Source organism: Rhipicephalus sanguineus, chromosome 5, assembly GCF_013339695.2.
Source record: "Rhipicephalus sanguineus isolate Rsan-2018 chromosome 5, BIME_Rsan_1.4, whole genome shotgun sequence".
Taxonomy (NCBI): domain Eukaryota; kingdom Metazoa; phylum Arthropoda; class Arachnida; order Ixodida; family Ixodidae; genus Rhipicephalus; species Rhipicephalus sanguineus.
Genome location: NC_051180.1, coordinates 91,356,797 through 91,362,548, shown reverse-complemented (window position 1 = coordinate 91,362,548; position 5,752 = coordinate 91,356,797). Strand labels below are relative to the sequence as shown.

At 43.8% G+C, this 5,752-nt stretch overlaps 1 pseudogene; it reads left to right on the top strand.

Annotated features, from left to right (window-relative positions):
• The first annotated feature begins 5,241 nt into the window (after positions 1–5,241).
• LOC119395216 (U1 spliceosomal RNA) lies at positions 5,242–5,418 on the top strand (annotated as a pseudogene).
• Positions 5,419–5,752: the final 334 nt, after the last annotated feature.

Below are 5,752 nucleotides of genomic sequence, written 5' to 3'. Positions count from 1 at the left end.
AATTGTCAAAGTCAGCTAGAAATTGCGCCCTATTCTCTCTAAAAATGATGTCATATACCCAAATTACTGCGCTATATACCCAAAGTCAACGGCCATTGGCTGATTTGACCATCGTGAGCTGCATAGTTACCTCGGCCCCCGCGGGATGCCGCCACGTGCCCCAGTGCACGCTCGCGATCACATTGACAGTAAGGCGAGTTTGAAAAAAAATATAAAAGTGCTCAAGGTTATGACGCGCTCTGACCAAGGGACGCATCATCTTGTCCCCTCGTCATCCTCCTCCCTGCGTAGCTTTCAGAGCGCTCTGTGGTACGAAATGAGAGAGAAAGCGTTTAAAGCGTGCGGTAAATAAAGCTCGTACTTGAAGTGTCAAAAATTTTTTGCGGTTGTCGGTTCCGGATGCAATAAGCCTTTTTAACGAAGCCATTACACGATTACTTGAAAAATTGCTGCAGGGCCCCTTTAAACGATTCTTGTCATTTGTATAGAGAGATTCACGTAACTAACGCACTTAATACGACCACTTGTTCATAGCTGTGATACGTGCTTAAATATTTATGCATGTGCATGCCACGCATATAACTTACTTTATGCATATGTATTACACAGTCATACTAATAATATCTGGGGTTTAACGTCCCAAAACCACCATTTGATTATGAGAGACGCCGTAGTGGAGGGCTCCGGAAATTTCGACCACCTGGGGTTCTTTAACGTGCACCTAAATCTAAGTACACGAGCCTCAAACATTTTCGCCTCCATCGAAAATGCAGCCGCCGCGGCCGGGATTCGATCCCGCGACCTTCGGGTCAGCAGTCGAGCGCCATAACCACTAGACCACCGTGGCGGGGCTACACAGTCATACTAGTTATGTATATACGTGCACAGCAGTCTAAGCAACGAAACATGAAAAAAATCTTCCAGAATAATAGAAACAACATTAAAAACAATGGGCACGCTGGAATTGCCTGTAAGAGTAAATTTTGCAGAATCTTTATTTATTCATTTATTTATTTCACAATACTGTCAACTCTCTTGCGAGAGTCCTTAAAGAGAGGGCAACGTAATAACAACAGAAAAGAACATCATCCACAATACACAAATACCGGTTACATCAAGGTCAAGCGGTACACTCGCACAGATAGTCTTCCAAGGTCTGTTCAAATTTGGACAAATCGTTCTGTTCGACAACACACATCGGCAATTCATTCCATAGTTCGATTACGTCCGGAAAGAAGGAGTATCTGAACCTATCGGTGTGAGTGATGTACGCTTGGATTGTCCTGTTGTGGTTCCTTCTGGAGCTCTGTTTACCTGGTGGCAGTAAGTGTACTTCTTTGTTAATATTGAGTTGACCATTTATTATTTGAAATAAAAGCTTCAGACGATAAGTTTGAATATATCATAAACGACGACAAGCAATACTTACATGTGGGAAACATTGGAAATTCGAGCCCTGTTCTTGTTGGACTCTTTTAAAATGGGCACGGAGGTCCCTATGCCAGAGCGTGGACTCGCGGTAATGTCGCACGAATGCAACATTTAATATTACTGGTTAATCACGATGTATGAATTTGACACAGTGGAATACAGAGAAATCAATACAGTGGAATTCGATAAGACTGTATAAGCGAACCGGAAATCGGGAAATGTACAAGAACATAATTAACTTATGCCAAAAAAGAAGATTAAGGTTTCGGTTGCAACTGTCAATACCCTTATTTATATTTTCAGACCAAGTTCTGTCACGATGAACACTTCCAGCATGACGAAATGCATTTGAGCTACGCTTGCACGTCCCTTCGCGACAGTGCAGTCTGCATTGCGATGATGACAGCACTTCATTTTTTTTCCCGCCCTGCACTTGGCACATCGCAGCTATGTCAAGAAAAGTTCCCTCGTGGCGACAGAGCGAGGCCCAGATTGCGACAGAAATTGTGGCAGCACGTTGGGCCATTATGGGCTTTCAGTAATAGCAGTTTTTGCTCGGTTTTGACGAGCATGCTGCGTCAGAACTGCAGAAAATAGAAAGATCGCCAACAGAATAGAATTGTTCAGCTACCATGTATATGTACATCACGAAAACAGAGTGCAATGATATCAGAGTTCTCATTGTGTTCGTGAGAGCTTTTCATTTCGCCTGGTGGAAACTACATATACTGAAAAAGATACGTGGAGAAATACAGATTCTATTACGGGGTGTGCCGCGGCCAACTCTAGCCAGAGTTTGGAATTATGCCGATGCCCTTTATGACGATGCGATCAAATGCATGATGTCGACTATTGCATTGCGTAAGTCACAATATTTCTTGTGTTCTGCTTAGTTGCTTAATTAGGCAACAACAATGAACTTCTAAAACGAAGGTCGGCAAAAAATTCCAATTGGAAGGTTGTACATCGGTTTGAAAAACGCCCGATTAGACAGCTTGTAACTTTCTATGTGTGAAGTGTTAGTGTTGTTCTGCTTACTGCGGGTGCCCGCGAAACACGAAATAATTCCACATGGCAAGCTCTCTTGCGAGCTGTAATTGCAGTGCTCACTAACATTCTGCGTACAAGCGATATGCATCCCTCGCGGCGGTTTACGCTAGAGATAAGGAAACGGGGCGGTTTCGCTAGTGCTATCGTGAGCAACAGTGTCGTCGTCGCATATGCACCGCCATCGCCACTGTGCTGTCGATTTATAACCGGCAGCGCGCGTGACCGGATGTATGGCCTTTTATGATGCCGTGTATGGCGAAAATGGCGTCCGATTCTTTTAGGCCGTGGCGCCGATTGTTTACTTCTCGGATCGTAAGATTACCTCAATAATTAATTTTTTCAGTAGCGTAAAGGTGTATCTCGTCTTCGCGTTGGCTTGAAAATGTATACCCCGTAACCGTCACTTGTTTACTTTATTAACCGATTCACTTGCCACGGTAATTGTAATCTCAGGTGGTATATAGGTAACGTCTTCCTTGTAGTGTTTTTGCTATAGGTAGTTCTCTCTTGTGCTTCGCAGGGAAGTCCCCCTGCTCGTGCGTATCGTTGGGCGACATGTGTTACTGCCCGTAGTGCCTCCCGCATATTACCATCTGATCCTCTAGTGGCACACATCGTAGTATCATCAGCATTCACGGTATGACATCTAGTTGGGTCATTAGTCTGCTCAATGCTAAATTAAATAGCATGGGCAAAACTATCCACTGAACCTTGCGGTGTGCCTTCTCCCGTAACAAGGATGAAGTCTAACCGTACGATTCCAATTCCCATTGTTGCCTTACGTTCTTTGAGAAAAGCTCGGACGTAATTGTATGTTCGACGGTGGCATTTGGTTGCCGCTAGATTGGAGAGTATTAGATCGTAAGCTACACTATCGAACGCACCTTTGAGGTCTAATGCGATCTCGTTCTTTGTTTTTGTTTGTTTATGAGTCTCCCGAATTAAAGTCGTCAGCAGGGATATTTTCTAAATGTCCAACTTCCATTGGAGTAATCGCAGCAATCGTCTCTTCTTCCATCCGATTTCCGCGTGAAAGGCAGTGTGTGTTGCAGTGAATGCAGCGCCGTATCGCGTTTGAATTTTTGTCTTTTCTCTACTACGGGATTGAGAATGTGATTCGTTCTGGGCAGAGACACCAGAGTGCAACGATAGCACCGATCGCCTTAGCCATCTTCAGTTAGTGGCAGAACGACGGTCCTCGAAAGGGAACAGTGGTAATCAAGTCCTGGCACAATGCTGGCTCTGTCTTGAAAAAAAAAAGGCTTCTTTCACCACGACCTTTCGTCATGGCTTCGGACAAAGAAGTTCCTCTCTTTTGTAATTACGCTTGCCGACTGGCATAGTAATTACTTAGATGGAACTCTCATTGTTGCCTTATCTGAGTCTGCTTTCTTTCTGCAGTATCATCTATCATGTTTCCGAAAGCCCAATATAGGAATGGTAAACAGCAGGGGCGTAGGCAGAAACATTTTTCGGGGGGAGGGGCACCTTCAGGATCTGAAGTGGGAGCAGGGCAGGCAGATATGGTCGTGTGTTATCTTGTGCTGTGTATGCCATGGCAAAAAAAAAAATTGGAGGGTGGGGCCACAGACCCGGTGTTCCCTCCCCTCCCCCCCCCCCCCCCCCCGCTGGTACGGTACGCATCTGGTGCACAGCGTCCTCAAAGAACCCAACTTCGTGCAGAAAAAAATGCGTGATGGAACGTGCGCCATAACAGCCACTTTTTTGTTCTTTTTTCCTTTCTAGAAACAATTTCTCTTTGAACGCATTTGTTTTGAAGCTGCTTTAACTGTTTCTAAATACACAGATTCTGGTTACTTAATATTTACTTTGTATAAAAATATCACGCAGTGGATGCTATCTGTAATTGCTCAGGAAGACATTCTTTCAGTTTTGCCTCAGCTGCTAGACATTGTAGTGGGCCAGTAAAGTAGAGTATTTGACAAAGCCTTAAAGAGAACCCTTGCATTTATACAGTGACAAAACAAAGAAAGGAAGAAAGAAAAAAAGGAGCCGGTATGATGTTTTTCGCGTGTCGTTATTTAGAAGTGCTGTGTATAGGATATCCAAATACGGAAGCTCAAGGGAAGATGAAGGCCTGCAGAGATGAAAACTCCTTGACCAGGGCTGGCGTTCAGACGCTAGTAAGTTAACTATCATTTATCCAACACCAGCCAACGATCGATGTCGCTAACAATTCGGCTAGTATGCGAGTGAATGGGGTAACTGAACTGAGGCGTTAAAATGTTTCTTCAAAGGGGTTGACCATCTCATGCGAGAGCGACTGTATTGAACATTCACCGAAGACGGATAGAATTCTACGCATACAATAATAAGGACGCTTACCAATTTATTACTGACGCTGTTCACCCAACAATCTATACCACACCTGATCCCCGACCCCTTCCCCACCTAATTATAAACTGTGGCCAAGAGCCGCACCCTTCCCTGAAATAAAAGTTTGGTTTTTTAACTCATTCATTTATTCATACAATCTTACTCCGACGAAGTAGTTGTCTAATATGTTTTGGGGAAACAGTGGCCGGCGTCGAAAGTTCACAGAAATATAATAAAAGCGCCATCGAAACGCGAGTTAAGCAAAACGATAGACGCTGGAGAAGCTCGTCCGTTGTGGCGCGTTATTTGTAACGTACAAAGGAGAAGTGTTGTAGGAAAAATTTCCACGACTTTTCTCCGAGAACTTGGGCAACGATTCGGGGCTAGACAGTGGACTGGCGCGAGCATGAGTTGGCGAGTATCATACTTACTTGGTGCTAGCAGTCGCGATCACGAAGGCGATGTGCTCGAGTTGGTCCTGCCATTGCACGCGTTTGCATGCGGCAAGGCCAATCTCGCCAACGGCCACCTCCAATGTGGGGCAAGTTGGAGCATTGAATTTTTGTTAGTGTGGGCGGTGGCGTCCGCGCCCTGCCCGCGGTGCTTGGACTTGGACCTTTTAACTTTTATCTTCAATGAATCGATTTGTCAACATTTAATGAACTTCGTGACAAGTTCATACTGGTCGCATTCGCGATCTGCGTAATCTATTCTAACGACTGGCACAGATTAGTATGTATGTATCTATGTACGTACGTACATACGTATTGATATATATATATATATATATATATATATATATATATATATATATATATATATATATATATATATATATATATATATATATATATATATATATCAATGAGCACTAACAGACAATAATGCCATGGAAAGTGCAGGGGATGTTTTTGCTAGTAAATGTAAGGTAATG